The sequence below is a fragment of the Triturus cristatus genome, chromosome 8 (assembly GCF_964204655.1).
Source record: "Triturus cristatus chromosome 8, aTriCri1.1, whole genome shotgun sequence".
Taxonomy (NCBI): Eukaryota; Metazoa; Chordata; class Amphibia; order Caudata; family Salamandridae; genus Triturus; species Triturus cristatus.
This window is the reverse complement of record NC_140591.1, coordinates 662302593-662330088: the sequence shown is the minus strand read 5'-3', so window position 1 is coordinate 662330088 and position 27496 is coordinate 662302593. Positions and strand designations below refer to the sequence as shown.

The 27496-nt window shown below is 43.1% G+C and overlaps 1 long non-coding RNA gene across 1 annotated transcript in view; it reads right to left on the bottom strand.

Annotated features, from left to right (window-relative positions):
- Positions 1-27496, bottom strand: part of LOC146802525 (uncharacterized) — a 69727-nt gene that overhangs the window by 28784 nt on the left and 13447 nt on the right. Inside the window, exon 2 of the long non-coding RNA XR_014967407.1 lies at positions 17137-17217. This is a non-coding gene — a long non-coding RNA (uncharacterized LOC146802525). The remainder of the gene's footprint in view (positions 1-17136; positions 17218-27496) is intronic.

Sequence of the window (27496 nt, the reverse complement as noted above, 5' to 3'; positions counted from 1 at the left end):
GGGAGGTTTGTTTATGTACAGAAAGGTGTCCCTTCCTGCACATAATCAAACCATAAATGCCAGTTTGTAACTTACGTGTGTGCTGCTTCATGCAGCACACATGTAAGTTACAAAACGGCATTTAACAGGAAGGGACACCCTCCTGTACATAAACAAACAATGGCATTTTGTTTTTTCTATGTGTGCTGCACAAGGCAGAACACGTGGAAAAAGCAAAAAAGAGGAGAAATAAAGCATTTCTCCTCGTTTCGCTACCTTAAGAACAGATTTTTCCTGGTCTTAAGTTTGGAGCTACCTTCTATTTACGCTGCCCTTGTGAATGGGAGGTAGCTCTAAACTTAATGGGTGTTGCGGTGGAATGCCCACCGCAATACCCACTGCATGCCCCTTTCACGCTAAAAACAGGGTGAAGGGGGCCCATTTCACAAGGCAGCTTTAAGCCGCGTTAGGCCACTTACTTGGCTTAACACTGCCTTGTGAATAGGACTAAGCCCCTATCGCCACAACGTTGTAGACTGAAAGTTACGTTGTGGTGGCGATGGGGGCTTGAGAATATGCCCCACAGTTGCTTCAGAGCAGCAACGGGTGAATGGAGCCTTCTCTTGGTGCAGTGGGTCTTTATTGATCAATGGTCTTCAAAGGGAAGAACTCCTGGTAAGAAACAACCTATAAGGAAAGAAAAACAAGGTTAGTGTGTGAATGTTCAGAGAAAACAGGAATTAATGAACAAAATTCTGCATGACACATTATGGATATTTGTTGGCAGTGCCCGACGTAACATCAACAGAAAATACAAACTAATGTGTCATGATTTTATGGATTGTTGTATATTTTCTTGGATATTCAGTACACCAAAAGGATTTTCGACCATTATAAAGCAGGCATAGTGGGATTCTGATCATTTTCTAAAATGAAATATACAGCCTATGAGCATCTTAATCTTAGGAAAGGTGGATGTTTCATCTTGATGGCTGGATAATGAATGTGACTTCAAGAGTCTAATATTAGCGCTCCGATTTTAGCACCAGTAGCTCATACAATGCTGAAAAATCGGTGTGAAGAGCACCCCCCTTTTTTAAGTTGATTTTTCTCCCACCCGAATAGAAAATCTACTTGGGAAGCAGGCCTCTGACCGCAATTGGTAGAATTCTGACCTCTGATTCTAACTGTAGCTAAGGGAAGCCGAATGAATCTCTGCTGCTCCTTCCCTCTTTTGATTAAACAGACTCTGACCGCAACCACTAGAGTTTGTCAAATCTCACCCGAAGTCCTCCTAGGGACTGGAAATTGAGCTGCAGGATGTCAAATTTCGCGTGTGCTCACCAGCTCACATTCTGAAGCCTCGTGTTGTTTCCGTTGTCATTGTGTTGCTCGAACTGGAAAAAAGTTCCACCACGCGGCGTCTGGCGGAATTTGGGGGGGAACTCTGCATTACAAGATTAACCCTGAGTTGCCAAAATTCTCCAGTTCTGCTCCCAGAATTAAAATTCCGCCGAGGCCTAATCCTAACTCCAACAAAGGCCCGCTCTTCCATAGCCGGTGACATAGCTAATTCTCCCCTATAAATGTCCGAGACACCGTGAGGTGGATCTTAAATTCCGTTCTGCCGGTGGAGGTGACGGAATTTCCACCATCTGCCTCGTGGCAGAATATTTTCTTGTGCACAGATTACCAACGGTAAATTGGCATGTGCAAGCACGATTTGTCAAGCCCTAATGTGATTTTTGGTTGCTAGGAGGGTACCTGCCGAAATGTTCCCATCATGGGTGGTCGACGGCGGTCACGACTGTTTGCGGTCAGACATCTACCGCTCGAGTAGGAAATCAACTTGAGCAATATCAAAATCAATTCGAGAAAAAGCGCCCTATGTCATGCCACGTGGAGCCATTTGCGCTTACTTTTGAGTGATCAAATTAAGCACGAGCAGCATGGTGGGCCTAATTTCCCTGTTCATGGAACTCTGAAGAATCTCAATGAATTTTCTTCTAAACTAGCGGAATTTTGCAGAGTGAAACTCCGTGAGTTCTGCTCAGCCCTAGAGACAACCACCCCAAACATATAAAAAACTAGCACCATCCCCGGCCTTACATATCACAATTCCTTTATGAGTTTTTCCCTATCCCAAATAGATTGATATGTTACAACTTTCTTGTAGAAGAGGTGTGGCGCAGCGGCCAGGTGCCTGACTCCAGGTTAGCCCAGAACCACGTGACTCTGGTCAAAAGCTCACCTAATCTTCCCGACAGCCCCCAGCGCCGGGACACCTCTCCGGAGGTAGCTGTGCGTTTTACAAATGCTGGTATTTCATTTCATTTCCTGTGCTGCCTAACACAACCAATATCTTTAGGCTTTACTTTATATTGCTTTTATTATGATCGCTACCTGCAGCTACAAATGCAAAATATATTTGAACAGGAAGGTAGTGAGTGACAGCTATCATGTAACTATGCTGAATACCCTCAGGACATCTCAATGACACATTCAGCAACAGCTACACTCACACAGATTGAAAAGAGATAATCTAGGAATTGGGATAGGCGACTAGGATAGAATGAAATGTTCTAGGAAAGGGATAGCAACACAAATAAGTCCCAAGTCTAGGTACGGAGTAGATGGAAATTGGGGGTGGGCGCACATACAAATGAACTCTAATAATGGCAAGAAAATTAAAATGGAAATGACAGAGGAAATGTCTTCATAAAATATCCAAGGTGAAACAAAAACATTTAAGGTCCAACATCCTAAACAAATATCCCAAATTCTCAAATGAAAGTGTAATCCACAACAGAAGCCCATAAAGTACAATAAAAAAAAATGTCACTTCCCCAACTGAGACGGTATCTTCATTGTTGTCCTGATTTGAGGGCATTTGCTCCTGAGGGTCCTCCAATTACAAATTGAGTGTTGATCTCTACTACCTACTGTTGCATGGTCATGTTGGTTGGCAGTGTAAAAGCCAACATTCCTTATTGGTTTTAGACACAGCATTAAATGCAGGGCAGTGCATGTGGATGATGAGAAGATGACAAAGTAAGTGGCAAGTAATCGGTTGTATAAACAAATATGGGATGGAGAGGAAGAACATTAGGAAGACTCAGAGGTGACTGAGGCATATTACACCCCTTGCCACTGAAGGCCCAGTGACTGGGCACTTTCTATGGGAAGAGGTGGATTGGTAGAGGAATCCTCAGGCCTCAGTGTTTGCATGTCCTGGTCTGTGAGTAAGGAAGAGACCTGTTCTTTGAACCCCACAGCTTCTTCTGTGGTATCAAGGATAATCAACTCTGCAGTGGATGTCTGAGGGTGGGTGCCCCTGACTTCAAAACGTATTACCTGGTGGCCCAACTATAGTGATGTATGAGGTGACTTTGGGGGCAGACACAGGCGCTGTGCCTTCCGGTGAGCCTGACGGGGCCCTACTCTGAACTCTGATGCTTGACCCCAAATGGACACTTACTGTGGGCCAGCAGTACCTATTGGTACTGTGGCACTGTTAGCCACAGGCACTCCGCTGGATGTGAACATGCGCTCCCTCTTTCCTGGAATTGACACTTCAGGGTGATTGAACATGGTCGACTGGATGTCAGCAGGCGTAGATATGGTAGGTACACTTTATGCTGATTGGGTGTTGAGCTCCTTTGTGGACCTCAAGAGGACTATGACCTACCAGCAGGACAGTTTCTACTGCATTGGACTCTGACTGTGGTGGTAGGATGACCCTGGGGATGGTGAGATTTTGAACCTCCAAAATATTATAGCTCTAAATTTCTTTGTGAAGCTACTGGCACTCAGTGGCTGGTGACATGGATTTATGAGGCGCTACGGGTGAACATGGTCTTACCTCTTACTCACCTGCAAGAGAGATGGGAAAATGATCTGAGGTCTCCCTTGACAGATGGAAACTGGCTTAAAGTGTGGGAGGCTGCCCCTTGGGTTTCCTGCAGTGCCCGTTTTAAGCTCATTCAATATTACATTATCCATTGGGCATATCCTACCCTCCAAAAATGTAACAGCAGGGTCCCGTTTACAATGCATGAATGTTATTGGTACCATGTTGGGATGGCGGTCAACTTCACATGCAGTGGAGCTGTGTCCACCTGACCTATTTTTGGTCTGAGGTTCTGTGCTTAGTGTCAGAGATCATAGAACACTCATTGCACCTCTACCCAACGCATTGTTTACTGGGGATCTTTCCCCGATCAGCTAATATTAGGGTAACTTCTAGGTTCATTGACCTGGCCTTGGTGCTGGCCAAACGATGGATAAGTGTGGCTCAATGATGGAGAAGTGTGGCTCAATGATTAGAGCGGCAGACCCTGATGCAGAGATCTAGCCCGGGACCAGGGTTCAATTCCCCGCCTCGGCGGGTCTTGGGCTAAAAAATTCCACGGACCTGATAATTCTTGCCTCGGTGCCATTCCAATCATGGAGTCCCACTCTTCAACTCTAGGCAATAGCTTGCTTAATCTCCACAACGGCCCCAACAACGCTAAGGATGCCTGGCCTCCACCTTGGGGGTGCCCAGGAGTGGATGCCTCACAGGGAAAGCCAGGATGGGTTCCACAGCGGTATTCGTACAAGCGCCTTGAGACCCTTGCGGGTGAGTAGTGCGCTATACAAGTATCAATTTACATTTACATAATGCTGCAGTGGAAGCACACTGCTGGCCCTGGAGTGGATCGCTGGAGGGCTGACCAATTTTGGTGGGCCAGTTGGGAAGTGGGTACATTGATAGGAGAAGCTCACCAGGGTAGGTGACATGGTAGAAATTGGATTCCTGGTTGACTGGGGTATGATCCCTGGTCAAACAGTAACCACAATCCTAGTCAGGGTAAGGCACAAGCACACCCTAAATTAACATGTGCTCACCCTGTGTTAGCTTTGTACAGAGCTGTCAGGCTTATCTTTAGGTTTAGAGGCAATGGATAAAGTATTTGTGCAACACTTCAAGCAGTAAAACAGAGAAAAAAATCATACAAAAATATTCCACACCAGGTCAGAAAAGTAGAGCTTATGTTTATAAATAAAACAAGAACAAAATGACAAAACTCCAACAAGTAGAACTGGGTTATGATTTTTTTCTTAAATAAACTGTAAAATATTGCTTCAAAGCATAAGGTGCCATACCAGGGATATCTGGTTGCTCTCGACCGGGTCAAATCCAAAAGTTCGGACTGACTGAAATGGAGCGTGGGGCGGATACAATCCCAGAATAGTGCAGCTGAAGTTTTACCCTCTTAAGTTTGGTGCCAAAGTCCTGTTCTCAGCAGAGAGGTTTGCAAGGAGTTTCACACTGGCAATGGTAAGCAGGGTATGAAAAGCAAGTTGGGTGTCGCAGACAGACGTGCTAGGGCCTTGTGATGGCAACCCACACTTGTGGGGGATTCTTGCTGTGCGACAAGACAAATTTGTGGTAGATCTTGCTGATTTTTTGTGCAACCAGCACAGTTCAGGAGTGAACAGGTCCATTCACAAAGAACTCCAAAGCTTGACTGTAAGATGTCGAGATCCACCCCAGGGGCCTAGAGACCTGCGAGATGCGTCTTGGTGGTCTGGAACTCCTTAAAGATGGGTCCAGAAGCTGTGAGGATCCTGTCATGTCCCTGAGACTCAGACCTGGTGGCCAGCATACTAGCCCTTTGATTCCCACTGGGGTCCTGGGTTCAACATGGGTTCCAGGTCTAGTTCTTCCTCTACAGGCAAGAAGGCAGGAGGCAGCAGATCAGCACAGCAAGGCAGCAGCTCCTTCAGAGTGGCAGTCCAGCAGCGTGGCAGTTTATTCAGCAGCACAGCAGTCCTTCTTCCTAGCAGAGGCTACACAGGTCCAGAGGTGTACTGAAGTGGTGGTGTCAGAGGTCCAGTTCTTATATCCAGTTGTGCTTTTGAAGTGGAAGATACTTTAAAGAGATGCCTTTGGAGGGCACAGATGTCCTCCCTTATTGCCCTGGCTCCAGATTCACTATTGGGGTTTTACAGCTTTTGTGTGGGGACAGGACACACCCTATTCAGGGGAAGTGTTGCCGTGCCCAGCTTTTCCCTCCCATCCTGCCAGGATTGGCCATCAGGTCACACCTAAGCTCCCATTGTGTGCAGTTGTGTAGGAGGAATACACAAAGCCCATCTGTTGCTCACCCCAGACATGTGACCAGAGACAGGCAGAAGGCACCAAATGGTTCAAGTAAAAAAATGTCAACTTTCTAAAAGTGGCATTTCTTAGAATTGCAATTTAAAATCCAGCTTTACCATCAGTTGTGATTTTGAAAAGTGATTCCAGAGACACCAAACTTGAATCAGTGTGTCTTCCCATTTGGGAATTAAGCTTATAGGATGTACTAAGGTGATACCAATGGTATCTGATGGGAGACAAAGGTCTTGCAGTAATGAAAAAGGAATGTAAGAATTCTTCACTATCAATACATGTAAAATTTAAAAATACATGCCCTGCTTCTTAAATACATTGCACCCTGCCCTCGTGCTCTGTAGGGCCTTCCCTAGGGCTGACATATTTATTAAAAAGGAAGCATTGGGCCTTGCAAGACTTGGCAGTTTAAAACTGCACTCACAAGCTCTGCAATGGCAGGCCTGAAACATGTATAAAAAGGCCAACGTTTGTAGGTGGCACAACCAGTGCTGCAGGCCCATTAGTAGCATATAGTTTACAGGCCCAAAGCACAGGTAGTACACTTTACAAGGTGACTTACCACTAAATTAAATATGTTAATTTTGGATAAGTGAATGTTACCATGTTTTAAGTAGAGAGCACTTGTACTTTAGAATTGATTAGCAGTGGTAAAGAGCCCAGAGTCCTAATGCCAAGAAAAACAAATTCACCAAAAATGGAAGGGGGAAGGCAAAATGTTTGGGGTTGACCCTGAAGAAAGGGCCATTCACAACAAGACCTATGGATATTGAATGAGCTTAGGGATGCATTGACGGATGTGTTGAGAGCAGAAGAGCATGGGTGAAGAGATGGTGAATCAGATTAGTGGCCCTGTGCTCTGGCCTGGGATGACCTTTGGCTACAGGAGGCCACTGGGTAAAGACAGTTGGTTACGGAAGACCCAGCCAGTGCCTGCCATGCATGATGAGGGCGTGAGTGCTGCCCTGCATAGAACCCCCACTCGATCAGATGACTGGTCTCCTCATTCCAGACAACCCAGCGTAATGCATGGAACAGAGTTGGGGGCTGGCACAGCACGGTTGAGGGAGGGAAGCAGGGCGGATGAGTACTCTACATGGCCAAGGGCCTTCCACCAATTGCAAAGATCTAGCAAGTACTGAATCTGCAACACGGGTGGACGGATGTTAAACTTATTATGTAGCTGTACTGTACTCATGGTGATGCAAATTGGGTGTGGCATATTACCCTGTTGATGTACGGTACAATATACTTCCTTCTTGTATATTGGATGTGGATTGCCAGCGTTTCAATAAAATCTGTTTGTAAAAAACAATGGATGAGCAAACCTCCGAAGTTCCCATCACCAAACAGAATAATTATTTTTGGGGCCTTGCCTGCCTCCAGGTGGACACTTCTGTGTTTGTGTTGTCATCCTCCCCCTCCTAACTTCTGCACTTGACAAAAGTACATCTGTGACCAATTCATGCTTGGAAGGAGATGGAAAGAAGTCTCTGTTGATTTTCACAACGGCTCTAAGGTAACCACACTTTAGCAAGTGTTCAAGTTTCAAGTTTAACTTTATTGTTTCAGTTAATCAATGCCATTACAATTTTGCAGATTAAAACTATTATCCATTCCAATTTCTAAAATTCATAAAAGGTGCATCCAAAAGGAATTTCATAGGTGGGTCAGATTGTTTCCTGTTAATATACATCTTAGAGTGAGGTAATGAATTAAAACTTATCCCATATTTGTCCAAGATAGGCAGACATTAAAATGATAAACCTTGGGAACAAAGATGACAGTCATTCAACACTGACCTTTAATGTTCCTATCCCAGAATATATTAAAACAAATTAATAGTTATCATCTGATAGGAGAGATAGGCACTTCAAACTGTAAACATTTACAGGGACAACTAACTACATGAGATTAAGATAGGTTAACGAGGTGCCTTCATTGGCAATTATTTCGCAATTGCATGACAGTCATTCATCATAATCATTGGTTTTTAGTAGTATTGGAGGACCTAGACCAAGTTCAAGAAGCTGGGGTGGTTTTTATGCACAATAAGTTGGGCCGCTATGGACTTCGTTTGCAACAGATAAAACCCAAGCCAGTTTTAAAAGATTTGCTTAACCCCAGGTTTCTCGTTGGTTTGAGGCAAAAAAGCCTGACCACTGTGGACCTCTTTTCACCATGGATACAACCTGGACCAGTTTTATGAAATTTGAGTGGCCCCGGGCTTCTCGCTAAGGTACATTGCCTGGCATTTATTGAAATTGCAGTTAAACAGCAGGTCGCTGGAATTGAGGGCACTCTGTTATGCTTTTCCTACACGTACGGCTGCCTCTGTTATTGAAGCTTCCCTTTAATAGTTGCAAATGGAGCTTGCACAGCTGAGGACAGATGCAGATCAAGGGAATGAGGTCCTCTTCTTACTCTGTAGAACCTGCATGATGTCGGACTACAGTGTTTCCATGCTTGTTTATTTGCTAGGGCCAATTTGTTGTCCATGCGTGGGGACATTAGACTGCTTTTGATGCATACTGGAAATACAATTGCCAAGTAGGGTGTAGGGGACAGTGGGTTCTAATATTTGAGTACCATCCATGCGTGCCAGAAGGAGCTGAATTTGATTATTTTCTTCAAGGGAAGATTGTAAATTTGTGGCCCTGTAGTTTCCATTTTTAAGGCATTTTATGGCACATTTGAAGCCCATAGTTCTGTTAGGCTATATTTTTTATAGAAATGTTCAAGTATTTGTAGTGTTTCAAGAGCTGGTTGCTTTGGAGAGCTGACCATGAGGCACTATATAATGTGTCTTGGGCATGGCTGATCTTGTATCTGTTTTTTTATCATGGTTGCTCTTCTGGCCAAATCTTGCTTTAGTAGACCAAGCTTGAGGCGGGTTTGTACCAGAGATGAATTCTGGGGGAGGTTGAACACTCGCCTGAAGGTGTTGACCTGCATTTTGTACACTATTCCCACATTCAGCCCTCTCATGGCCACACCAGCATAAGTGATGGTTGGTAATAACCTGGAGGTGATGACTGCACAGTGGTTGAAATGATGGCCCATCCAATATTTCCTCGATGTATTGTTTTGCTGGATGAAGGCTCCTCTTGAATCGAGAAATTGCCCCAGATATTTATAACTAGTTACTAACTCCACATGGACATTGTTTCGAACCATCAAGGCGGACATTGTTTTTGTTTTAGTCACATTTGTGTCTAGGTGGTTGATTCTTGCATAGTTAGAAAGGTCGTTCAGTGATCTTTGTAGGCCTACTTTGGTTAGACTAAATAGCACAATGTCGCCTCCATATGATAGGTGGTTAAAGCAAAGTGGGCCAAGCCGGTGGGTGATAATTTTCCTGATCAAGAGCAGGTGAAAGGTCCACCCAAAAAAGATTAAAAAGGTCAGGCACTAACAAGCACCCCTGTGATGTGGTTGTGACCCTGAGGCTCGAAACTTGGTTTCCAGCACCAAAGTCTGCAATCTAGCCATCAGACCACATCCTCTCCCCATATTGATGACTTTCAAACACATGCTGGCCCTTTACTAGCACCAGTACATAGCTCTGGTAGATAGTGTGTAACCCTGTGGCAAAGATATTCTGCAGGTCACTAGAGGCATCATAATTTGCGCTATTTGTTTCACATCATTGATCTGTATACTTTCTCAACCTTTGTGAACTCCCAAAACAGGGTTATTGGCATCCTAAACAATATTAAAACAACATAGCTTCAACAAAGAGCTAAATACAGCCCTTCCATGGACCATGCAAGAGTTTCACTACTAGACTGAGTTGGTAACAGCTGATAAGGATACCAATACTGTTTTGTCCATAGCAGTGAGCTGCTCCCCGAGTAATTGTTGTATGAGGGGTGTCTCATGACAGCAAGCACTCTGCTGTTTTCTTCCCACTCTCCTTCTCTAACTGGGTTCACCTGGTATCCCTGTGAATTATTGGATAGGCAGAACCGTTGTCCCTCACCCTCCTTTCATGTAGGAAGGCTCCTTTCCACTTTTTCTTATATAAAGGCAGTGCTGAAAATGTTTTTTTTTTCTGTAGAAGTTACTGTTAACTAGGCCTGGGCGAAAATTTCGTTCTGTTCGCGGAAATTGCGATAATTTGACATTTTCGCGTTCCGGGGAGAGCGCGAAAATGTCAACATTTCCGGTTTCCGCAGCTTGGCGATAATTTGTTTCTTGCTCGCGCTGTAAAATAATACATTCTCGCGCACGCGCGATCGCCTTACCTGAATCCCTGCGTTCGCCGACAAGTTTTCTTGATCCGGTCGCGTTCTCCATGAGATGTTGTATTGTTTTTAGCCATTTGCGCTGTCTCGCGACAGTTCGCGCCCACGGTGACATCATGCGTCGTGCGATCACGTCTTTCTTCTCGCGATCATGCACCGCGAGACAACTCAAAACAAGATGGCCGCTCCCGCAAGCAACCACATGGGTTCCGCATCTTCGAGATATTTCCGCTTGTTTGCGATAATTTTAAACATTTTCGCGATAATTTGCGAAAGTTAATTTCGCAAATTCCGCCCACCCCTACTGTTAACTCTGCACTATATAGCAATGAGGCACAGCAAGGTATTCTTCCTCCGGCAGAATTTTGGTTTAACTTTGTATATTGTGACATGTTAAGATATTTCACAAAGAAGAATTATGGTAGTATTTAACAAAGCAGTATTTATTTATTTGCCTGATTAATTAAAACCATTGCAGTTACAACCGTGCTAAAAATAATCCACAAATTTGTAAAACCATGTTAATAAATCTAAATTAGCTCAGTAACTTTAGACAACATATGTCGTAGTATCTATCCCCAACTTCATAAGACCATGTTAATAAAATAAAAAAAACACAATAGTTTTAAACAATGAATGCCATAATATCTGTAAAAACTAAGGGGTCGATTACAATGGCGGCCGGATCGCCACCGCCCGCATGGCGGTGGCGATCTGCCCGCCATAATCCACCGCCCGCCACCCATTTCCCCCGCCATGGTAATATGGACCCCAGTGGATGGAAAGACCGTCTGCCAGTTTTCCGCCGGTCGACACGTCGACCGGGCGGAAAAAGCCCATCACATGAAGGCAGTGTCTGCAAGACACCGCCGTCCATATTATGTAGCAGGCGGTCCTCAGCCTTTAAAGGCATGTGGTCTTCTGTGTTGGTGGCCCGTAGCAGGCCCCCAGGGTGTTGGGGGATGGGGGTACACATGGGGGCCCTGCATTTGCATGTACAACGTGGCAGGCACCGTGCGGTGCCTGTCACGTTGTGCATTCAAATGCAAAACTTGCATTTTTAACCTTGCGGCGGGTGCTGCTGGCATCACCGCCCGCTGCAATGGTAAACATATGGGATGCGCCCGCCAGTGTGGCGGACGCATAATAATTGCAAGGACGGGACCACCACACCTATGGCGGGCGGTCCCTTTATCCGTTGCGGTGGCGGGCGGACTTCGGAATCGACCCGTAAGTATTTCATTGTGGAGGTTAAAGTTCATTTAAACTTTTGCAATTAAAAACTTTTCCAGCTTGTTCTAAAATAAATGATAATCGCAGGTTTCTGTCCAGTAAATCAGTTTGCTACTGGATTTAGCTTTGTTCCTGCTGCTCTCATGAAGCAGACTAGGCTGCAGGCTAGCTGGATATCTCCTCCTTCGAAGCAAGCTTTCACTGCCTGTCTGCATGTTCAAATCTGTCTTTCATTCAGGACGAATTTTAGTAATGATCTTCGTTCCTTCTCTAAACCCTATCAGATGCACAGAAAATGTAGTCCATCTTCTTTGGCATCACCGCATAATCTATTCTGTGTTATTGTATCTGACTGTTTCCATGGTGGAAGGTGCTGCATTGCTGGTAGGATACCCAGTCTCAGATGCAGGAATCTTTCCTTCGCTGCTCCAGAAAAACCTATGCCAAGGTACGTTTGTTGCGAGCACCTGGAATAGCCCTGAATGGCAAACCAGCCATGGGCCCTCTCCTTTAGTGCGTCTTTGTCTTCTCCAAGGGACAGCAACTTTACTGATTTATTTACTATTTCCCAGAAACATTTATGAGACCCATCGGTTTCCCAAAGGTCCTGTAAGGCAAGACTGCTTATTTCTGATTGAAGATAGGCCATGGCGGGACTGTCTTTTTTCTGTTTGAGCTCCTTCCATAAATATGAGTTCAGTGATCCAGTCTCGGCTCCCATTATTATGTGCCAGCATTTAACGTAGGCACGCTTGCGTGCTATTTGCCTATTTTGGAGGTCAAACTCTAGCCTTATGTGTCAGTAAAGTATTCTGTTGGAGATTAAATATTATTCTCATGTCCTTGGAATCGCTTTATCCAGAGTGCCCTCATCTCTCCCTCTCAGGCATTCGCTGCCATAGGTGATAGTCGGTAGAAGCCTCACTCGAAGCACCTGTACTAGAAGGGTGAGGCTGGGACCAGTTAGTTTGTGTTTTATATTTTTCAATGCAAAAGCCAGTGAAGTCCCTCTTCCTCTAATAACCACTTTTTGTTGAAGGAATGTGCATTTCCTGTCAAAGATTATGCCCAAGTACATAAATTCTTCAACCAGTTCAAGCAGGCCATCGGAACTGGTATTTGTTACTTCTCTGGTTTAGTACCATCACTTTGGATTTATCTAGATTTACGCTTATGCCGTTCTTGGCCGAAAAGTTGTTTGTGATGCTTATGGGATGCTGTAGGTTGATTGGAATCAGGCTGATTAAAATTAGGTCATAGGCGTACAGAAAGTTCACAAGAGTAAAACCCCCCTAATTCGGGGCGTGATGGTTACAGTTATCAAGCTCTGTTGTGAGATCTGACATGAAAAGATTAAACAGGGTCGGGCCAGGACACAACCTTGCTTCAGCCCCTTGGTAGTCAGTATTTTTCTCAATAGGCAATCGCCTGCCCCCAGTTTTATTTGAACCCATGTGTTGGAGTGGAGTAAAATTAACTGATTTAGGAGGTTTGGGGCGATTTCCCAGCCAGATTATTTTAGCCCAGAGTTTCTCCCTTTCGATGCTGTCAAAGGCAGCTGTATAGTCTATGAAGTAGACAAATAATGGCTTATTGATTTCTTGGTAGCGTCTATTAAGAGTGAAAGGGCAGTATTTAGCCAATCAACCAAATGCTTGCTATTTGTTTTTTTGCTGCAGCATTTACTTTTCTACTCATTTGCTAGTTCTATTAAAGCCATTAAATAATAAATTAACTAATGCTTGTTTGTACAGACAGGCGAAAAACATATCTTCCTTTTAACAAATAAAAAGCATCATTTGAGCATCCAAATCAAATTACAGTCAAATTACAGTCTGTAAAATCGTGCCCAAAACGTATACTTTTTCAATGTTCGAAACTTTGCATTCTTCTTTCACAACAAAGAAGGTTTTGTTGCCCCTCCTGTCATTATTTAGAAAGTGAATGCCAATCCAATGTCTACCAATAACCTGCTTTGTACTTGCTAAGAAATGAATGTGAGCACCTTGTGTTTGACTGCTGTCACTTTTGCGGTTAATAACATAATTCAGGTGTTTTATCTGAAGGTCATGCATCTTCTTTCTTGTTTGATCTGATCTTTTTCAGAAAGTACTTCCATCATAGCTTCCTTGGCCTGCCACTTTGCAGTAGCACTTGCTCAAATGTGGATTTATAGACAGCTTAGACATTTTCTCTGAAGGCTTATGGCCACAATAAGTCACATTTTTACCCACCATAACAGTAATGTGTGCTCCACATCCCAGTTTAGGCACTCCCTTACTTTCAATTTTGTTCTGAAGAGGTAAAGTGTTGTTTTACTGCCTAATTTCTCCTTTAACTAATTAGGTGGCCTATTGATAGACCAAAAAATATGTTTATATTAGCCTAAAGACACATGGAAAAAGCAAAATGCCATGGTTTGTTTATGTGCAGGAAGGTGTCTCTTCCTGTACATAAACAAACTTTTTTTTAAAAATCAAATTGTTTCTTTCATGTGTACTGCATTAAGCAGCACACATGAAAGTGACAGAATGGCATATCTAGGATTGTTTATGTGCAGGAAGGGACACCTTCCTACACATAAACAATCTTCCCCTGCACGCAGGCACCCTTGCACTATGGTGCAAGGGTGCCTGCGTTGGCGGCAAGTTGCTAAACTTAGTGTCATCGCAGGGGGAAATCAAGGCTGCATCACATTCTTGTAAATATGGTGCAGCCTTGTGTTTCAGAAGTGGAAGAGAGAGGCATTAAGCAGAGGAAAGCTCACGCCTCTCTCCTCCACTTCCTTGCACATATCCCCCATAGTTTCTAGGACTCTGGATTAACTTTATCATTATTACAACTGATTTTTCATATATATTTTTTGGAAGACAGGCCAAATTATCAGTCTTGGATGGTGTAAGCAAACCGGGCTATTAGTTGTGCAGGATGTGAGGCCTGCAAAAGTAATAGTTTCACAATTACCCCTTCAATGGCAACTAAACAACCCATCATAAAGCTTGACTCTCCCAAGGTATTGAAGCAGAGCAGTCCAAGGCCTCCTCATTGGAGGTTTTGTGGGCTAGTCACCATAAACTGGCATGCAATAATAACACACAATAAGTGATGTACAACCTGTGCTTTTTTTTGGAAGAGGAAAAGTACATTTATTGCACACACACTACTTAATACTACAGAGTAATGCACAAAATTTCATAATTTTGTGAAAATACCGTTGTTACATTACATTTGACCACTAAAGTATCATGACCCCAAAAATCACAGTACCCCCGTTCCATACCATATATCACATTATCATAAAGGAGGGTGCCACTTTAAATCAGGCAAGTCTATTAGCATTATCCAGGTTAACACATTTAAAGACCAAGGGCCATATGTAGGTAGCATACAAGTTACCACTTTTTAAATACCGAACTTTACCGATTCGGTATTTAAGAAGTGGTAACTCGTATGTAGATAATCATTCGGTAAATATTACCGAATCGGAGAAATTCGGTAATTACCGAATAGGTATTTACCGATTCGGTAATGAAGCATACCTTCCCATTGAAGGTATGCCTCATTACCGAATCGGTAAATACCGATTCGGTAATGGGGGGAGCACATTCAAGGGTGGCAGGGTGTCACATTGACACCCTGTTGCACCCCTGATTCCTGCATGTGTGCACATGGGGCACACATACATGCCCTAAGGGCATGTATGTCTGCCACATGGCACTGTTAGTCCAGCAAAATATTGCTTTTTACAATGAATTCGGTATTTAGCACCAACATATATTTGGTGCTAAATACCCAATTATTTTCCCTACACATCACTCATTTGAGTGTCACCTACATCTCATTTCAGGATTTTGGTATTTACCGAATCGGTAAAATTACCGGTTCGGTAATTTTACCGATTCGGTAAATTACCGAATCCTGAAATGTTCCCCCTACATAGCAAAAGCCTAAATACCGGTCGGTAACGGGATATTTACCGAAAATCGGCCGTTACCGACCGGTATTAGGCTACCTACATTTGGCCCCAAGTACCACATGTTATAATGCACCATTCTACCACTGATGTCAGCAACCAGATTTCATCTGCAATCAATATAATTAAGAAAGCATTACAGCCTTCATGATACATTACTGTCAGCAATATATCTTTAAATAAAACATCATTAAACAACATTGCATATGTCTGTGTCCTTCTTTTACCACTTTAGGCAATATCAACAAAACATGCACCTATAAGACTATCCACTACAGACAGCTACTCCCCCATACTGTCGAACAAAGGTTTCAACCCTGGGAGTGCATGAAACTTAGGCTGAAAAGCCAGGCAGTGGAGGGGGTTATACATTCCTTGACCCTGGATCTAAGGGGCAATTTTTATTTAAACATATTGGGAGGGACTGTGATGGCTCCTACAGCCCACACAACTCTCCATGAAACCCCATGGTGCCCCTGCCATCCTAGGGCCACCACATGCACCAGAAATGTATGCAAATAAATCCCAGCGGGATATGGGGACCCCGGGCTTTGTAGAACTCTGGGCAGGGGGCTACATTCATAACCTTTTGTGAGCTCATTAAAAATGAATGAACAGTGTTATGAGGAATCCTGGGAGGGAGAATGTGAGAGGGCAGAGCAAAACGTATGTTTGTTAGTCTATCGGTCACAGGAAGGAAGAAGCAGAGGAGAAAAACTAAAGAGGGACTTTTGTTGTCTCTCACGGATAGGAAAGTGGGGCATGACTGACACCACAGACTAATCAGAGGACGCAAGAGAGAAAGAAAAGCCAGCCACCAATCTACGCATTGTAGAAGATCGAGGTCGTGAACAGGACAAGCCAAAAGATGCGCAGATCCAGCCTTAAGACTCGGACATCGGGAAGCCGGTGTCGGTGTGGCCAGGAGACGCAGTGTAGGAGTTTCCTGAAGACGAGGGTCCCGACAAAAGCCAGGAGGCCTGCTGTGAGGAGTGGTGGTCACCCTCGGAGGAGAACACACTACCCGCTGCAACTTGGAGAGTTGCAGCAGATGTGGTACTTATGTGAGAGGATGGGCAGAAGGAGAGTGCGATTCGGGAAGTTTTCTTTTGTTTTCCCTTTCCTTTTTCTTTTGTCTTTTTTTTCTCCCTCTGTCTTCTTTTCCCCCAACTCATGGGAGAGGGGTGAGCATAGGCCATTGTAAATTTGAACCGTTGTTCTTTTCTTTTGTGCCTCCGTCTTCACATATTGATGTGCGTTCTTTAGACCCCGGTGACTGGTAGAAAGGGAGAAACCAGTGCCCCCTGCATAAAGAAGACTATAAGGAAGTTCTGGCTCATTTTCTTTTCTGTTTTCACTGGCTGACCTCAAACCGTGTCACCTGAGGAGACTAACTAGAGAGTGTGCCTACTACTCTCTACCCTGTTTACCCTAAAAACTTGACTATTCCAAGTCACTATATAATTCAGACTACGTTGTCTCCACTACGTCTCACTATATTTTGAGTTTGGTGAAGGGAAACTGTAAAAGGGACTCATACTTACCACCACCTTCGCATTTCTTTTCTTTTTTGAGCCTCCAAGCGGTCCCCCTCCTGAGGTAAGATGATGATCGGCGACATCACCCTGTAAAGAGAAGAAGAAGGAGGAAGAATTAAAGACACTGTTTAAAAGAGAGACTTTTATCCTAAACAATATAGTTTTCAACACTTCCGTCAAATAAATTTGCTCATCATAAAAAAACTTGTCCAGCCTCCTCGCTTCTGTTTCCGCCTATCCCTCCCACAAGTGTATTGCCCCCTTGGCACTGTCCCACCCTGAGGTCATCTTGAAAGTTTGCAGCAAATCCCTATGCACTACGTCACTCCAGCCCGGCAGTCTCCATAATGTTTCCCTACAAAATGTAGGGAAAAGGTATCCAGACCAAATGTGCCTAATGTTTACCTTTGTTGTGGATTCTAAAGGCACCCACAATTTGTGGATTTCGCTGGAAGGAACTGAGAAAACAGTCAAAATGTAGCAAAACTTTTGATTAAAAAAAAATGGGAACAATGTTTCATGCATTTTCTTTTTTTCTAAGAATGGCTTCAACAAAAAGCTTGCTGTGGCAAGATTATCTTTTTCCCAGCTTTCAGGAGCAGGTAGAGGTATCAGGTCAGAAAAATAGGAACCAAAGGTAAGGGGATGGTTCCTTTTTGGACCTAGGACCCTCACACACCCAGAAGGGTCTCATGCTTTATCGTTGGGCTGGTTCCTTGTCGGGCTAGCGCTGCAATGCCTGACGGGCACCCTCGAGGGGCCACTTTATCAGAGATCTTTTGTCCAAATGTTGTTTGTAAAGTGCAGGTAGAGGGCCTTAGGTTTAGAATGAAATAATGTGAATATCAGTGTACAGTGAATAGCGACTTTAAAATAGACTAACTAATACTCTAAGAAAGGGGATTGTTTGGTGAGTTTGCTTGTCCAATTAAAAATGTGATAGCCACCAGTGGAGGCAATGGAGTTTGTATGAGACCCACTCAGTCCTGACAAATTGCTCATTGATCTTTACTGACTTCATGAAGGCAAGAAACATGCTGACCTTTTAAACTACTCTGCTACCAAGGATCATTGCCTCCACGGGTGGCTATTGCTTTTTTTATTGGACAAGCAGACTCGCAAAATAAATCGCGTAGGGGCAGATCTACAAGGAAGTGCCGCAGCGCAGCAACGCAAGCCCTTTGGCTGCGCCACACTGCGGCACTTCTGAAGAACAGGAATACAACATATTTATAATAGTATGTCGCATTCCTGTGCTTCCCCCTACACGGGTGCACAAACTGCAGCCATGCGCCGGAGAAGGCACCCTTTCACCATGGTGCAAGGATGCCTACGTCATAGGGGAGATTGTCTTTGTGCAGGAAGGGGCACCTTCATGCACAAAAACAATCACTGCTGGCATTTTCCTCTTCCAATGCGTGCTGTAGAATGCAGCGCGCTTTGAAAGAGGAAAAAACAAGGAGAAATTAAAACATTCTCCTCTTTGTTCCTCGCTACGCCTCCCCTGGGGAGGCGTAGCAATGACACACATTTCCAGATTTACGATTCCTCTTTCCATGGGTGTGCATGGGAACACCCACAGCAACATCCATGGAATGCCCCTTCCACGCAAAGTGCTGCGTGTGAAGGGGCCATATTTACAAGGAGAGGAAAAGTCACGCAGGGTGGCTTTTTCTCTCCTTGTAAATATGGAGAAGTGAAATGCGCCTCCAGTACGTCACAAAAAGTGACGTACTGGTGGCGCATGGGGCTTGTAAGCTAAAGTATTGCTAGTCTATTTTAAAGTCACTACATACTACACATTTATATGCACATTTTTTTCAATCTACACATAGGGCCCTCCACCTGCACCTCACAAATGGCACTGGGACAAAAGATCTGCAATAACAAGCCCCCTCAAGGATGCCCTTTGTGCATTGCAGCACTAGCGCAACGAGGAGCCACCCCTATGATGAAGCATGACAACCGTCTGGGTGTGTGAGGTCCCTAGTTCCAAAAAGGAACCGTCCCCCTACCTCTGGTTCCTATTTTTCTTACCTGAAACCTCCCTTCTTAGGACCTGCATACTCTTAATTGTTATTTTTCTACCCTGGAGCATGTATGCTGGACCGTTTTGTGCTCCTGTTGCCCCCTCTTTTTTAATTGAGATGTTTATTATAAACACAGTTGTTGTCATTTTCTAATTTTCTAGGTAGTCAATTATTAGGTAGTCAATTATTCCTACTTTTGTGGTTTCTACCAACTTGGAGCTGGTCATGGAAATAGATGTGAAATCCATGGTTGAACCCTGAAAGGTATATGTGTCTATAAAGTAGACATGATTTAGAATTCAGTAAGGGGTCATTTGTATAGATCGCTTGTAGCTTTCCCATTGAAATCAAAAGCTAATGAAAAATAAACAGGAAAAATGGAACTAGGTAACAATTTGTTCAACTGTTGTTTTTTGTACAGGTGGATGATCTACTACGCTAATGTATTGTTACATATGACAGACTATTATGGCTGCAGGTACATGCTTTTTTGTTTGCCCAAAAACACACAATACATAGGGCCTTGAATACAGATACTGACTATAATACATTTTCATTAGGTACCATCTAAGCACCAAATTATAAAGTAACATTTGATGAATGAAAAATGGGCACAAATGAAATGTATGCATTTTTGAAAGGTGTCTAAGATACTGAGTTTGGGAATCATGAGTATTTGTACAGGTCCTACTTTTGGGTTACTAATAGTATCATACGATTCAAAGAGCATTTTTGCACACTGGCTTGCAATCGGAAGCAAAAACTGGGGGTAAATAAATTGATGTCAACTATATCTTTGAATACAACGTGTACCCGCAGTTCTCCCAATTTAAACGGTACCCTACTTGTGTGAATAGGCTTATCATACGTGAGAGGAAAGCTAAAAAATGCAACAAGGAAGCATCAGGTTTTTTCCTTTGAAATTCACTTGTCTGCCGATAGGGTAGCTGTGGTATCTTGGCTCAGGCTAGGCTGACACTAAGGGACACCTACAAACCTAGACATTTCAGAAAGTAGACACCTAAAACACACTTATTTACATAAAAACGACTGTAGAGGAAAAGATGCAGCGTGACTTACCTGGCTCTTTCTCATTCTGTTGTTATCAAAAATAATAAACCCTAGTGTGTCTAGTGGGATGTTTTGCTCCCCAGAGAGATCAGAAAGATAGTTGCAGCTACTTGTGGTGGCGTTTCATCCCAATACCTGGATGGAATGGCCCGTAAGCCCATTCTATTTTTTAAAAATGAACTCTGGTGTCTTGTGGGTTTTATGCCCCAGAGGGAGGAAGATTGGGGTCAAACTACCCAATAACCCTATACGTGGTGCAAAAAAAGTGAAGCCGTGGTCAGGAGAACATTTGACCTGCCTGGGGACACGCACCCCTCCTGGAAACTATCCTTAGTGGCTGATGGGTACATCCCTGATTAGTAACACCTTCCTGCAATGATCTTTAGGTCGATATCCACTAGAGCAAGGTACCATAGGAAAGGTGAGATTCTCCCCTTTCCATCTGTAACTCTCCTGTGGGACGTGGTGCTGAGAGGGGGTTGAGATATTCCCTCGAGCACCGTTCATTGTGAAAGCAGATTAGACATAAAGACTCTGTCTGCTTTCACTTTCAGTAGCCGTCACTGCTCCAAAACAATCCCAAGCTGTGAGGAAACCTCTCCCTGAGATTAAGTTTTGGAAAATGGATCCCTGTGGTGCATGCACTGGCAGGTCAATTGTTGGTTGATTTTTTCTCATCTGGTTGCCATCTCGCTATTTTATTGTCACACTCTTCTGTTGAGCCTCCTGAAGTTGAACTGGAGAATTGTAGCCACTGGTAACTGTAGATGAAAACTGGTGTAAGGGGGATTTGAATGAATGCCTTAAACAGGCTGTTGTCTGGACCTTGAAGCACATTACCTCCCCATGACAGCCCTTTGCTGCACTACAGGTGTATTTCAAAAGTACTGTTAAGGAATGCCAATATGTGGAGCGAAACCCATTATTTCAGACATATTTGACTTTCCAGACACTGTTCTGGGTCCTGCATTGCTGGTATTGTGGGCACAATTTGACTTTTATTCAATGGTCAAGAGAATTCAGAGAAAATGTTTAAGCTGGCCATAAATCCACATTAGAGTGAGTGCTAGTGTATTATTTCAAGTTGCAAGAAAATTACCCTGTGAAGGAAGTAAACGCTAAAAAATCAGAAAGAAGATTTATAATCTTCAGACAAAGCACCTTATTTATGTAACTAACCTTCTAGACAACAGTCATCAAACTAGTGCATACACACTGAGTGTACACAGTCATGTCTTAGCAAGTACAAAGCAGGACATTGGTACACACTGTTCTCGTTTACTTTCTGAATATTGACACAAGCAGTAGCACAACATCTTTTGTTGTGAAAAAAATCGTAAGATTCTGACATTGGAACAGCGCAATCTTTGAACACAGTTTAATGGACTGTAATTTGATTCGAATGAGCAACTCATGCTCTTGATTTGTTAATAAATATATGTCTCTGCCTGACTACAGCAAACATTAGTTAATCTATTATTTAATGGCCTTGATAGAACCAGCAAATGAGTAGAAATGAAAATGTAGCAGCAAAAAGCAGATAAAAAAGCATGTTAATGTTAATCAGATATATAATTGGGAAAGGATAAATAGTACTGTAGTTCTTTTCAATTGAATAACATACAATTCCAGAACATGCAAAGGTAAACCAACACCTTGAAGACGAAATACATTGCTATGCTTCATAGCTCTCTGCGACCTGCAGAGTTAACAAAAACATCTAAATAACATTATACAAGAGAAGAAATTAGGTTACTTTCCTGTTTTGAAAAAAAAGAAAACAATTTAAGCACTGCTTTTTAATAAGATCACGAAAAACAAGCCATCCTACAGAAAAGGTGTGTGGTGGATAAAAACTATCTGCATTTCGAATAAATACCCCTGTGATCTGGTGAGACCCAGCGGTCAGCCAACAAGAAAATATAAAGAGAAACGCACAAAGCTTGCAGTCATGAAAAAACTCAAATTAGGACAGACTGTGATGCCTCAAGCTGCCTGCAGGGTTTCTTCACACTTCTTTACACACTGCCATCCACAGTTGTGCATTGGTGCTGGTGAAGCGTCAACATTTGTTACACAGGTCACAATTACAGGATCAATTACATTTCTAATTCTTCCAGGTAATGTGTTCCCAAATATCTCAGGAATTACAAGGAAAGAAAGAGGACTGCATCCCCATTAGCTCCCCCAGATATTACAACAGCGAAACTATGTTTTGAGAAAAACTAACAAAATATGTGGTATTTCTAAAGGAATACGATGAAGCATTCTTGAACCTTTTGTTAGCTGCACATTTCTGAGGGATCCTTGGGAGAATAGTTGCATATATTTGCAATACTGTGGTATTTCAATATTGCAAAATTATCAATACAAGTAATAGCGGTAATATGGGACTACCACATCATTAATACTGCTTCTCTTGTAGTGGGCCTAAAGTGACTCAGATGGCCAGATGTATGAACACATTTTCCCATAGACACAGAATGGGTAAAACTGTTTGATACATCTGTCCGAGAGTGATTGAAAGCAAGAAAAATTATTAGAAACATGTTGACATGCTAAATGAGGAGTATTTCCTGTCTGGAAGTGGGCCTGACTGATAATCAACAGGAGACTGCCCTCAAAATCTTTAATGCCGACATCCGCCAATTATTAGCCGGATTGGAGGCAACATTAGTCTCAGACTTCTCATGAAGCTGAACAATTTGTTTGACTAATTTCACTCTCAGGAAAAGAAGAAATACAACTTTGTGAAGTCAGAAATTTTAGAATGCATTTCTAGCGTTCGAAGATTTGTTGTAAATTTGATATTTCAGCACCTCTTCATTAAAATCTTAATGGGAAAGCAAAGACCGAATGTGATACTAAATAGTATAACCAAGCTTCATCACTAACATAGGTTAAATGGTCCTAACTAGACCCTTTAGCCCTAAAAAGATGATACAAGCATAATTTTGTGTTATCTGTGCAGTGAATATCTCTTTGGTACACATTTCTTGTCATAAGTCTATTTCATAGTTGTCAAAATGGCAAATAATCGGATATAAGCAAAGGCAGAAAATGATTTGCAAAAGATGGAACTGTTTGGGAAAGTACGAGAATGAAGACAGCAATGCTCAGCTTATTGTTGCTAGGTACGGTAATTTCCCACTGTAGCAAATGTTGAAAAGTAGTGTATAAGAGTGACACAGCCTTCCCTCAGGTAATATATATTTTTGTTTTTTTAGTCTAGTGCAGTTTTCGCAATGGAAATTTATTAGCAGTTTTAGCCTGATTCTAAGTACTCCCATTCATGTCAAAAATGGGATTAGAGGAGTAAAATCGAAAAGTGATTCTGTAGGATCACACGAGTAGGACTGGGTTTAAAACCATGTCTCCTGTTTCTAAAAATGTACCACTCTCCCACTAGACCACAACTGGAGCAAGGGTGGTTCTGGTAGAAAGATCAAGGGTCTGCCACTTTGATGGGGACCCTTCCCAAATGTATAATACAATGCTTTATACCTTCATGGTTCGATTAATTGATAAAGCTGATATTATGTAGCAAATGTCCTATTTCCATAGTTGAAACAGAGACAAAGGTTCTCATCTAGTGGGAGGGGTGGTGACTACCTACCCAAGAGAAGCTGCACATTTGTTTGATGTGCTGTGACAGGTTTATTAATATCACCTACTTCCTCAATTGGGCTAGTTTCTAAATGCTAACAAAGTTTGCAATCAAGGGAATAAAGGTAAGCAGAGTTTGAGTGCCCTTTTTTCAATGGTTATTGGTAATGTATGTAGAGGAATGTTGTTCGGAATTGGTGTCTCAGGGACAAAACTATATAATTCTGTTATATTTTCAGGAACAGTTTCTAATCATGATCTGGTAGATTCCACTTAGACCTATGTTAAATACAGATATACAAACGTTCCCACTAAAGAGAGAACACACACATTTTGGCCCACACGTCTCTCAGAGGTTACCTGAGAGAATGAGTGCTAGGCTGTATATAAATTCACACTACATTTTTTAAGGATGTATTTACATTTATTTATTTATTTATAGAAAAGTTTTTATATAGCGCTGGCTAGACCAGAGGGTATCAGCGCGCTTTACAATGGTTAGCTGAGAAAAACAATTGCAATATAACATTTGTACAAAAAGGTAAAATGCAGGACAGTAAGAACAGTATGCATATGACAATTATAACATGGGCAAGAAAATAAGAAATAAAATTAGGCCATAACAAGTCTTGGATAATTAAGCTAGCGTGAGAGGTCAGGGATGAGGGGGGGGGGGGATATGAAAGAAGGAGGGAACTGAGAAAGGTGATGGGAGAGGTGATAGCGTGCGGGAGTAGACAGTAATTATAAGAGAACTGGTGGGGGAGGTTAGAAGTATATGAAAAAAAATGAGAACAGGGGGGAGTGAGTCAGGTATAATGTGGCAGGAACATGGGGGCATATTAACAAGCCAGGCGAGAAAACTGCCACTAAAACGGTGATAATGGGCTTGATAATATGCCCATTATCGACGTTTTAGCGGCAGTTTTCTGCTGCTAAAGCGGCGATAATTTTATCGCCTGGCTTGTTAATATGCCCCATAGTACAGTCAGGAGCAGGCTGAGACACCATGCTAGGCGGCAAGGATTAAGGACCCCAGTATTTGTTGAGAAGGTGCAGCTTGAGGTCTTTTTTGAAGCTTAGGTAGGAGGGGTTGCAACGTAGATCTTTAGAGAGTGAGTTCCAGATAGTAGATGCATTTCTGGAGAAGGAGCGTGATTGAGTAGATTTCTTGTTTAACAAAGGAGGAACTAGCATTAGAGCATTGGTGCTCCTCATTTCTCTAGAGCAGCCCGCTTTGTGGAGTTTATCTGAGAGATACAATGGGGTGTGATGATGCAAGGCTTTATGCGTAATGCAAGCGGTCTTGTAGGTGGACCTTTGAGGACGGGGAGATGTGGTCAAACCATCTACAATCAGAAATAATCCTGGCCGCGAGGTTGAGGACTGATTTGATTCGGGCTAAGTGGACTTTTGGTGTTGCAGAGAGAACGGCATTACCATAGTCCAATTTAGACACTACCAGTTATTGAACAACTAATTTAAAGTCAGCAGCAGGAATGAAGGGTTTAATTTTCTTGGGGCGATGAAGAGTGAAGAGAGCTCCTTTGGCCGAATTTTTTATGTGGAGAGTAAGGCTGAGGTTGTCAGGTTGTCAGTAGCGCAAAAGAAAGAAAAACAAGCCACTAACCTCTTCTCAGCAGCCAGCGGGGACGATAGCCTGTAGAGGAGCCTCTCTATTCACCAGGGTGCAACTCCCCACAGTGTACTAAACACAACTATGGAAAACAGCACTCCGGGGAACAGGGAAGGGGATAAAACAACAAAGAGTACTGCCGGGAATGCTTGCTTCCTAGGTCTGGTCTAGGTGTCTGTATTTCTCCTTTTAGGTAAAGCACTGCATAAGGAAATAAAAAATAGGCAAACGTGAAATGACCCACAACTACACAAATACAAAGCCAGACAACATTCACAAATACTTCAATAACTCACAAGGAGCCCAGCAGCCGTTATCCTGAAATAATGGGTTTCTTATTTCCTTCAGATAACAAAGACCTGCAGGTCACCAAAAGATCAGGTTCTTCAGAACGTAAAATAAGAACAGCTGAATAACTAAGGAGATGTGCAGTCAAGCTGTTAACGTCACAGCCAAAGTTTGTAAGTCACAATAAAATGTTTCCCAAGCTGCTTTGAAAGTAATGTCACGGTAATGCCTTGCAGCAGCACTTTCGCAGAAAACACTGGGCCGTGGTAGGAAATGCCAGGAAGACACGCTGTATATTATACAAGCGCGAGTCAAGTATTTGAGACAAAAACGCTCCAGCGCTTTATGAAAATAAAGAAAACACAAACAAACTCGCGCTCGATTCCTGGGAATGTAGCCTCTCGAGCGGTAAAACCCAGGACCGCACACACCCGAAATCAAAATGCGGTGTTTCCCGAATCGTCAGGGGGAAGGAAAGCGTCCACTCACGCCGGGGAACTTCGGAAGGTAAATGCGGCGTTTCTCAGGCCCTCAGCGGGAAGGAAAGCGTCTGCTCACGGCGGGGAACTTCGGAAGGTAAATGCGGTGTTTCCCAGGTTCTCAGCGGGAAGGAAAGCTTCCGCTCACGGCGGGGAACTTGAAAGGATTGTCAAGCATTCTCCCATTGTGGAGGAGGTGCTTATAAGGAGCCGTGCCTGTAACGGTTGCTCTGTTTCTTACGGCCATGCCCTGCTGCCTTCTGGGATTTGAAGTGCAGCGGGCTCCTCGTCCATTTACGCCAATGCCCATGCACACAGGTGGACTTGCTGGGGTGTGTGTATACCGGGGCAAGCTCTATACAGTGTAGCATCACTACAGAGGTTCTGGTCAATGCTAATTCCGAGGGATTTAACTGAGTTAGAAGTGGAAAGAGAGCATTTGAGAGCTTTAAGGTCAGAGATCCAGTGATGAATGGGGAGCTTGTTGTTTTTAGGAGCGAAGAGAATGATTTCCGTTTTTTTAGGGTTGAGTTTAAGGTGATTGTGATGGAACCTGTGTAGAATCTTAGTCAGGGCATCATTGAGGTGTAGAATGTCAGCTTGGGATTTGATTTTATAGTAAAGTTGAGTGTGAGGGGTTCCATGAAGAGGTTGAATAGAGAATGTGAGAGAATAGAACCCTGAGGAACACCCAAGGAGACAGGAATAGGTTTAGAAAGGCAATTGCTAAAGGATTGATCGATCTTGGAGATTTTTTCAGAAAAGAAGTTCGCAATTTCTTCACATCTTTCGATAGAGGCCATCAATTTGGGGTGGGGGGCAATTTCAATGCAGAATAAATGTAGTAACTAATTGTAGATATCAGAATAATGGTAGTAAACATAAATGAGCATAATGTAAAAGTCCCTCCACTTCTAATATTAGCTAAAAGACATATTAGCTTCAAATGTCGGCTGTTTTATTAGGGTTCAGTATTTACATGTTGTTGCATATGTATTGTATTGTATGAGGCACTTATAAAGCGCGGCTGCCACCCAGCAGGTATCCTGGCGCTGGGATTACCATTGAAGATTGCACTGTGCGTAACTGAAGGTCTGATCAGAGGCTGAGAGTTAGTTTCCCGGAAAGAGTCTGGTTTTCAAAATCTTCTTAAACCTCAGTAAGGTGTTACTTTGTCTAATCTCAATAGGTAGTGAGTTCCAAAGTCTGAATACTACCAGACTGAATGATCTACCTCCTAATCGGGCCTTGTTGAA